The sequence below is a fragment of the Bactrocera tryoni genome, unplaced genomic scaffold, assembly GCF_016617805.1.
Source record: "Bactrocera tryoni isolate S06 unplaced genomic scaffold, CSIRO_BtryS06_freeze2 scaffold_11, whole genome shotgun sequence".
NCBI classification, from domain to species: Eukaryota; Metazoa; Arthropoda; class Insecta; order Diptera; family Tephritidae; genus Bactrocera; species Bactrocera tryoni.
Genome location: NW_024395824.1, coordinates 20,957,119 through 20,966,714, shown reverse-complemented (window position 1 = coordinate 20,966,714; position 9,596 = coordinate 20,957,119).

Sequence of the window (9,596 nt, the reverse complement as noted above, 5' to 3'; positions counted from 1 at the left end):
GAGTCGTCGCACTCGCGACTTGGCTCTCACGTCACTGTTGACAGTCATAACTTTGAAGTTGTAGATAATTTCGTCTATTTAGGAACCAGCATTAACACCACTAATAATGTCAGCCTGGAAATCCAACGCAGGATTGCTCTTGCCAACAGGTGCTACTTCGGACTGAGTAGGCAATTGAAAAGTAAAGTCCTCTCTCGACGAACAAAAACCAAACTCTATAAGTCGCTCATAATTCCCGTCCTGCTATATGGTGCAGAGGCTTGGGCGATGACAGCAACCGATGAGTCGACGTTACGAGTTTTCGAGAGAAAAATTCTGCGAAAGATTTATGGTCCTTTGCGCATTGGCCACGGCGAATATCGCATCCGATGGAACGATGAGCTGTACGAGATATATGACGACATTGACATAGTTCAGCGAATTAAAAGACAGCGGCTACGCTGGCTAGGTCATGTTGTCCGGATGGATGAAAACACTCCAGCTCCAAGTGGAGAAGGACCTGGCTTCGCTTGGAATATCCAATTGGCGCCACGCAGCGAAAAGAAGAAACGACTGTCGCGCTGTTGTTAACTCGGCTATAATCGCGTAAGCGGTGTCTACGCCAATTAAGAAGAAGAAGAAGTTACTACAACCGAAAAGGAAGTCATACAATTATTTTGCAGGTTTGTGTATTTAAGCTTCGGTTTTATCAACACAAAATTTCTGCTAACTCTTATGTTTAGGCCATAGTAAATTTCGCTTTCTGGATGTATTTATTGGATGTCCAGGCAGTTGCCATGTTGCTCATGTATGTCCTGCATGCAACGAGTCTCCGCATGACACTGACCACCTCTTTGCATGCCCCAAAAACCCCACCCATCTAACACCCTCCTCCCTTTGGTCCGACCCCGTCGAAACAGCACGTTTCTTGGGCCTACCGTTAGATGACATCGGCGACAACACAAATGACATTTACCATCCCAACGGGGATTGAATTTCCGTTAAAACAACAACAACAACAACAACAACATGCTCATGTATGGAAAACTAGCCCTATTTATAAAGGAATTATTTCCGGTGAAGTGGAACTTGCTGAAAATGCAGTCATTTTAGGAGATTCTGCCTATCCTTTATCAAAATTCCTGCTCACACCTTACAGAGATAATGGGCATTTAAGATCGGAAGAAAGAAACTTTAATTACTGCTCGTGTTTTTATCGAGCAGTCGTATGGGATTTTGAAACAAAAGTTTAAAATACTAAATTATATAAACTTGAGGTCAGTCAAAAAAGCATCAATGGTAATATTTGCCTGTACAATATTGCACAACTTTATTATAAATAGAGGAAACCCTTCGGAATATCTTGTTGGATTACCAGAAAATAATAACGTCATAAATGAAGAAAATGGAAATCACCTTAGTACTTCACTGGCACCTCAAGAAAATGACGATTTAGATGAAATTGCTATAAGGCGCAATTTGACAACGTTGTTTCGTTCTTAAATAAATATAAGTAAAATACTTATGAGTGGAATCCATTGTGTTTTATTTGTGTACTAATTAAGAACTTAAAATTATTCGTAAGTAAAAATAAAAAAAAATCTAATTACTCTGTTTGAAGCCATATTCATATTTAAGACTAAATACTATCATCTTATCTGTCTAAAAACTTTTGAAGCATATCTCTAAGGCTAGCCATGGTTTGCATTATCTCGCGCTCTATTTGCATCTTTTCCCGTTCAAGCTCTATAATCTGACCGTGCCTTTCCTTTTCAATTTTAGCTTCTTCCTTAAGGAATTCCAGAGACTAATTGGCACTAGTTCTCATACGCCTTCTGCCGAGATTGGTCGATTTTGTGTTGTTCGAGGTTCTTGGAGAGTCATTCGAAACGCCAATATCTTCCACCACATTGGAAGCATCCCTTGTACTTGGCAGTGACAAGGACAAATGCAAATTCTCAGGAGGCGTACTAATGGAATGTCTGGTTCCATACACATCGTCAAATTCTTCAAAAAACTCCCAAGCACTTGCAGCACGCCCTGTTAAGCTATTTCGCTTTTTAACTCATTTATATGTGCAGAAGAGATTCACAAATTTACGGGAAATCTGATCCCGTGATAAATTAAATTCGGGAACTTTTTCTTTAATTATTTCAAGAATTCTCCCCCACAGGAAGGATTTTTTTTCTTTCCTTCCTGGAACTCCGACTCCATGTCCAGCCTTGTTCGTATTAAAATTTTTATATAATTTGCTGGAAATTCGTGGGATCTAAATGTAAATAAGGCCTATTATTATTATATAATCATATTAATAATTAAAGACATATGTAGAATTAGAAATCATTTTACTCACTCTTCCATTTCGCCATTGGTTCTACGCAGTTTAAAAAAAATTACTGCAATGGGTGCGACAATTTGCCGAAGTGCTGTCAACTGCATGTATTAAAAAACTTTTGACGAAGAGCAGTATTGCCGCAGTTTTTTTTGACGAACGCGTTGCCCCTGCAAATATGCAGTGCAACAAAGTTACTGCGTTTACGAACTAACGCTTGCTTAGCTGTCAGAATTGCAAACCAATTCTGATTTTCAATGGTATCACAGAATCTGACTGGATTTTCGTCTTTTCGAACATACGCAAAACCAATATTCGAACCAGCTGTTTACTAATGTGACAAAACTTCCAAATGAATACATTTGGAAGCAATCCCTTTAAAGTTTTTTATAAGTTCCGAATTAAAGGAAGATTTTAAGAGATAACATTTATTGAATGAATAAAGACGCATTTGGGTGTTAAATTACGTTTTGTAAATCTAATATCTTTAAATATCCGGGTTTTTTTTCCAAAAACTCAATAATTAACAAATTTCGTGTCTTATAAATACTTATGTTTTCCCCTATATAAATAAAGATAAATTAATTCGAAATAATAAAATAACTTGATTTCTTAACTTACGTTTCAAATCTGTGAGCGACTATCTTCTTGCTTTGTTTCTGATAGCAAAACCGATTATATTGGTTTCCGTGACACCCAAAACCGATACAAATCCTGTTTCGAATTTCAAACCAATAATATCTGAATTCATGACACCTACTACCTTTTTTGATCGGTTTCTATTCTGATTCCGACTACTATAAGATTCCACAATACCCCTGATTAGTTGATTAAAAAAAAATAATATTAATTACTAAAGTATATATTTAAGACGTTCGTCTAATCGGTTTAGCCGTTTTCGAGTTATGTTTGAAAACATCATTTTGAGAAAAACGCGTTTAAAGTTTGGCCTTGCACTTTCAAGGACTTTGAAATGCCTTTTCAAATTTGAATGTAACTTCGAAAATATTCACTGGATATGAAATTTTCTATGTATTCTTAAATATATGTAGGTACATTAAGAAAATAAAAATAAAAAGAATGGATCTTTTGAAAATTCTCACTGTATTAGCCTCTTAACTCTTGCATCGAAGCTACATATGTATATTATCCTTTACATCAGAGGTGAGCATATTAGCCCTCAGTGGCATTTTGCCCTGTTCGGGCACGCGTGCACATTTTGAGAGCTAGATGAGGGGATCATCGCTGGCAAAAATAAAGATGGAATTGAGAACAAAGTATTTTACCACTCCTTGTTTACAAATGAGATCGCGCGTATATTTGGGTAGTTGCATTGTGGGTAACAATTGTAAAATTTAATTTCCTTTATAACTAGCATAAATTTATAAAATGTAAGACAAATAATAAAAAGTACGGAGGCTGTTATATATATTTCTGGCTATAATAAATATTTTGGAAAATGTTCTTTGGTTAAAGTTCCAGTTGCTTCCAAAAATTCTTTAATGAAATTTTCATCGAAAACTGAGAGGTTAAATGAGAGAGAAAACCATTTTAAGTGCAATCGCATACCTAACATGGATTGCACCGTTACTATCAATAGAACACTCCTAAAAGTACAATATTCCTGAAAATACCATATTTGGAACAACTTAATATCTTAAAAACCTCCAATTTAATGTTGTCGTAACTTCATAAAAAAAAATCGGTACGGGATTTACCTGTATACGGATCACATTCTTCGTGTTGCGCTTCATAATGCCTTTGAATATTGCATTTCTTCATCTGAACATGTTTTTTGCATAGCAGACATTGTATGCTGCCAGAGTTTTCGTGACAAGAATACTTTTCTTCCCATTCCACATTAAATTAATTAATTTTTCTTTTAAAATTTTGGACACCGTTTTCACGCGCTGATAACATTTTTGCATATTTAAATCATAATCAGAAGTGTTGTGGAATCTGATATTAGTCGGAATCAGAATTGAAACTTATAAAAAAAAAAGTAGTAGGTGTCATGAATTCGGATATTATTGGTTTCATGTTCGAAACAGAATACGTATCGGTTTTGGTTGTCACGGAAACCAATTTTATCGGTTTTGCTATCAGAAACAAAGCAAGAAGATAGTCGCTGACAGATCTGAAATGTAAGTTAAGAGTTCAAGTTATTTTATTGCTACGAATTAATTTATCTTTATTTCTATAGGAGAAAATATAAGAATAAACCCGATGTTTTAATTATTGAATGCGGATATTTAAGGGGGATCCTGCTTTATAGGCTTCAAAAAATCGATTTTTTGAGGTTTTTTTTTGGAAGGGAAAGAAATAATTGATTAAAGCGAAATTTCTAAATTGAAAGAGATTCATATTTGTTAATAACGTATGTTCTAGTTGAACTAAGAAAATTTCAAAAAAAGTGTAAAATTCCAAAATTAAAAAAAAAGTGGTTTTTGACCAAAAAAAAAATTTACTTTATGTTGTTTAAACATATGTTCAAACTTAACTTTTCTTTAGTTAAAATAGAAGATAATTTCATGCCAAAGGTAATAAACTTTGCCACTATTCCATACGACGTTTAGTTTATTTTCTATCCTGCTCGTCAAAGTTTTCGCTTTCTGCCAAAGCGCTCATATACACACATGGTCAAAATAATAAGTGCATAAGCCCGTGTAACATTCAATGACTAATAAATTCTCTTTTATTCATGGTTACAGAGAAATAATAAGGGGTATTGTGGAATCCAAGACAGAATGCCAGAATTGCAAACCAATTCTGATTATCAATGGTGTCACAAAATCTGATTGGATTTTCGTCTTTTCGAACATACGCAAATCCAATATTCGAACCAGCTGTTTCTTAATGTGACAAAACTTGCAAATGTAAACGTATTTGGGTTTTACGTTACGTTTATTACGTTTTGTAAATCTCCTTTAAGGGGGGAGCCTGCTTTAGAAGCTTCAAAAAAATGCGTTTTTTTTGCTTAAATCTCTTTTAAAATTGTCTGAGAAGATGTCCCTAAAGTTATAGGTGGGAATTCGAAATATTGTCGAAGCTAGAAGGGAAATAGTTACCGAGCGTCTGGCAGGTACATAGTACATATATGAGCGCTTGGGCAGAAAGCGAAAACTTTGGCACGCGATTTCTCGGTTTTTCGATTCTACGATTTTTCTTAATTGGCGGGCAGGATTGAACTTGAACTTACATTTCAGATCAGTCAGCGACTATCCTCTTGCTTTGTTTCTGATAGCAAAACCGATAAAATTGGTTTCCGTGACCAAAACCGATACGTATTCTGTTTCGAACATGAAACCAATAATATTCGAATTCATGACACCTACTGCTTTTTTTGATCGGTTTCAATTCTGATTCCGACAACTATCAGATTCCACAACACCTCTGAATATCATATTTCATTTCATATATGGCTTAAATAACAAAAGTAAAGATATTTGTAATAATAGTTGAAATAGGTACTTAAATTTTTAGCAAATAATAAAAAGACTAAAAAAATGGCTGGACAAAATAATAAGTACATCAGCTATCTGTGAATGCAAAAATGTATCAGTTTGAGTTTTCGGTTCGCTATTTAATCTTTATTTACTTTTTTCATCAGTATCTAGTATATCCGCCATTATTTTCAATTCCTTTTGAGATTCGTTTTGACATACTGGAGATAAGTTTGTGGCACGTATCAATTGGAATCTCATACCAGGTTTTTTCAACAAAATTCCCTAACTGATCATTATTTTAGAACGATTGCTTTCCAATTCGTTACTTTAGCTCCCCCCAAAGGTTTTCAATTAAATTCAAGTCGGGAGATTGGTATGGCCATTTAAGAGAACTCACGCTATTGTCCTGAAACCAATCTTTTATCAACCTCGGAGTATGCTTAGGCTCAATATCCTGCTGAAATTTTCATATTAGTGGCATACTTCTCTCAGCATATGGCAGCATCGTGTTTTCCAAGACATCTTTATATTCAAGCCTATTCTGGTGCGAAATACGATGTATTGGTCTTACTCCATGCCACGAAAAGCAGCCACAGACCATTATGTTGCCGCCACTCTGTTTAACGGTCTGTTTTGTAGACTTTGAATGCAATTCTTTACCTTTCGGATGACGAACATTCCGTCAGGTATAATTTCCAAAAAATTCATTTTTGTTTCGTCATAAGATATTGCGTAAACTTTTTCTCATCACTTGGGCCGGACCAATTTGCATGATTTTTCGCGAATGTAATCTTATCTAAATTTTTTTTTTTGCAATTATGGTATTCTTCTGGCTATCCTGCCAGGTAAATTTGCTCTATGTAGTCTCCGTCGGGCCACTCGGAAAGATATTATGCTACCAATATCGGCTGATATTATCCTTGAAGATATAAATGGGTCCTTTTTACCAAGAGTGACGATACGATTGTTCTGCATGCAACGACTCTCCGCATGACACTGACCACCTTTTTGGATGCCCTACCAACCCCACTCTTCTAACACCCTTTTCCCTATGGTCACAGCACGTTTCCCGGGCCTCCCGTTAGATGACGCCGACGACAACACAGATAACTCTTACCACCCTAACGGGGATTGAAAACCGTTAAAACGACAACAACAACATACGATTGTCCGTTGTTGTTGATGCCTTTTTTGGTCGACCACGAGTTTCAACATTCTTTTTAATCCTTAGGGCATTATGCACGAAATACAATGAACGGCCTAATATTTTAGCGATATTCCTAAGACTTTGGCCTTCTTTTCCGAGGTTTAAGACGATTTCCTTTTCCTTTGCACTGCAAAGCTTTTTTCTAACCATCTTTATAATTTTTTAGTTTTTAATGCATTTTAAACATGGAACCATACAACCGAAAGAGCAAGCCATTACAATAAATCGTCCGGTTAGCTGAAAATCTTCAAATTATTTTGACCATTTAGAAACACAGCATCAACAATCAATTGCCACGCCCACTACAAAGAGGGGATTTATAATTTTCTTTTCACTATAAAAGGTACTACAATATCGAATTTAATAAAAATCAACCTATAGTTGCATTCGTGTACTTCACCAAACATTAAAAATTCAATCATGGATGCAGCCTAAAGGAATGTACTTATTATTTTGACCATATGTGTATCTGCTAGACGCTGGGTCACTACTAAAGCAGGCTGAGCATGCATCAGCTTCTTTGTAAAATATGGTCGGACAAAAGCATGCCCAACGATTGGAATTTAGGTGTTCTATTCCCAATCCATAAAAAATGAGACTCCATAATCTGCGCCAACTACCGTGGGATTAGCCTCCTCAACATCGCATATAAGGTTCTATCGAGCGTATTGTGTAAAAGATTAAAGCCCACCGTCAACAAACTGACTGGACCTTATCAGTGTGGCTTTAGACCTGGCAAGTCAACAACCGACCAGATATTCACCATGCGCCAAATCTTGGAAAAGACCCGTGAAAGGAGAATCGACACACACCACCTCTTCGTCGATTTCAAAGCTGCTTTCGACAGCACGAAAAGGAGCTGCCTTTATGCCGCGATGTCTGAATTTGGTTTTCCCGCAAAACTAATACGACTGTGTAAACTGACGCTGAGCAACACGAAAAGCTCCGTCAGGATCGATAAGGGCCTCTCCGAGCCGCTCCATACCAAACGATATTTCAGACAAGGCGACTCCCTACCGTGCGACTTCTTCAATCTGCTTTTGGAGAAAATAATTCGAGCTGCAGAAATCCAACGCAGAATAACTCTTGCCAACAGGTGTTACTTCGGACTGAGCAGGCAATTGAGAAGCAAAATCCTCTCTCGACAAACAAAAACCAAACTCTATAAGTCACTCATAATTCCCGTCCTGCTATATGGTGCAGAGTCTTGGACGATGTCAACAGCGGATGAGTCGACGTTGCGAGTTTTCGAAAGAAAAGTTCTGCAAAAGATTTATGGTCCTTTGCGCGTTAGCCACGGCGAATACCGCATTCGATGGAACGATGAGCTCCACACCGTTCGAAGGACCAAGTGGAGAAGGACCTGGCTTTGTTTGGAATATCCAATTGGCGCCACGTAGCGAAAAGAAGAAACGACTGGCGCGCTGTTGTTAACTCGGCTATAATCGCGTAAGCGGTGTCTACGCCAATTAAGAAGAAGAAGCAGGCTTCTCCCCTTAAAGAAGATTTACAAAAGGTAATTTAACAGCCAAATTCATTCGATAAATGTTATCTCTCAAAATCTTCCTTTAAATCCGAACTCATTAAAAACTTGAATAGGATTGCTTCCAAATCTATTCATTTGCAAGTTTTGTCATAATATAATAATTCTAGAAAAAACCTCAATTCTTTGAATATTTTGGTAAAATAACCAAACTGAAAAATATCACAAATCATATATTTATATAAGCATTTTCATTAAATGGAACTGCAATATGTTTAAAGAAAATATATATTATGGTCACAAGTATATTTTCTTTTTATATACAGTGGACCAATAAAGTTTACATACACCTAGTTCTATTAAATTACGACACGTTTATTTGTTTTAAAATGAAAAAATTTTGTGGTTTTTTTTGTATGTATCCATTTCAAGATATGTATATTTAACATTAAATATAGCACAGCAAAATATTTTTTTTTTGTTATGGCAAAACACTGGATCATCGACTTAGTGGGTAAAAATATCCGGAAATAATACCAGAAATCGAGTGGCGAGCATGCGTTTATTCATTTTAAAACAAATAAACGTGTCGTAATTTAATAGAACTAGGTGTATGGAAACTTTATTGGTCTACTGTGTGAAGATATATAGTACTTCCTTGCATATGTACGTATAAAATCCCACAACTTGAGAAAGATTTCCCAATTGTAACTAAAATGAATTTTTACAAATGGCATTATTATCATTAACAGTTTTATCACATATACATTGGTGTGAACTAAATAGAACAACAATATGGTATTGTGAAGTTTTAAAATGTGCTATTTTCTTATTAAATAAAATTGTTTTTAAATACAAGTACAACTAATAATTTTTTCCTAACAGTAATTAGAATTTCACACCATACAATGGTAAATAAAAACATGTAAGGAAGGGCTAAGTTCGGGTGTCACCGAACATTTTATACTCTCGCATGATAAAGTGATAATCGAGATTTCATTATCCGTCATTTACATACTTTTCAAATAGCGTATTTGTGTAAAGTTTTATTCCGCTATCATCATTGGTTCCTAATGTATATATTATACAGAGAAGGCATCAGATGGAATTCAAAATAGCTTTATATTGGAAGAAGGCGTGGTTGTGAAC